Consider the following 245-nt stretch of genomic DNA (forward strand, 5'->3'; position numbering starts at 1 on the left):
TCTCCGTGGCCCTGGTGACGCGCGGCGCCGGGGCGGAGCGAGGGGCGGGGCGTGCGAGGGGCGTCCTGAGGCCGGCTTTCCCATTGGTTCCCGAGAAGCGCTACAGCTCGTGGCCCGGGTCCTGCGCCTCCCCCAGCTAGGGCCCCCCAGCGGGTGGTTCCGACCACTAGACGTCCCGGCCGGGACCGCCTTTCTAACCCACGGAACGACCGCAGCCTTCCGCCCATTTTCTGGCCGCCCTGGGC

This window comes from Microtus ochrogaster, chromosome 7 (genome assembly GCF_000317375.1).
Source record: "Microtus ochrogaster isolate Prairie Vole_2 chromosome 7, MicOch1.0, whole genome shotgun sequence".
In the NCBI taxonomy this organism is placed as follows: domain Eukaryota; kingdom Metazoa; phylum Chordata; class Mammalia; order Rodentia; family Cricetidae; genus Microtus; species Microtus ochrogaster.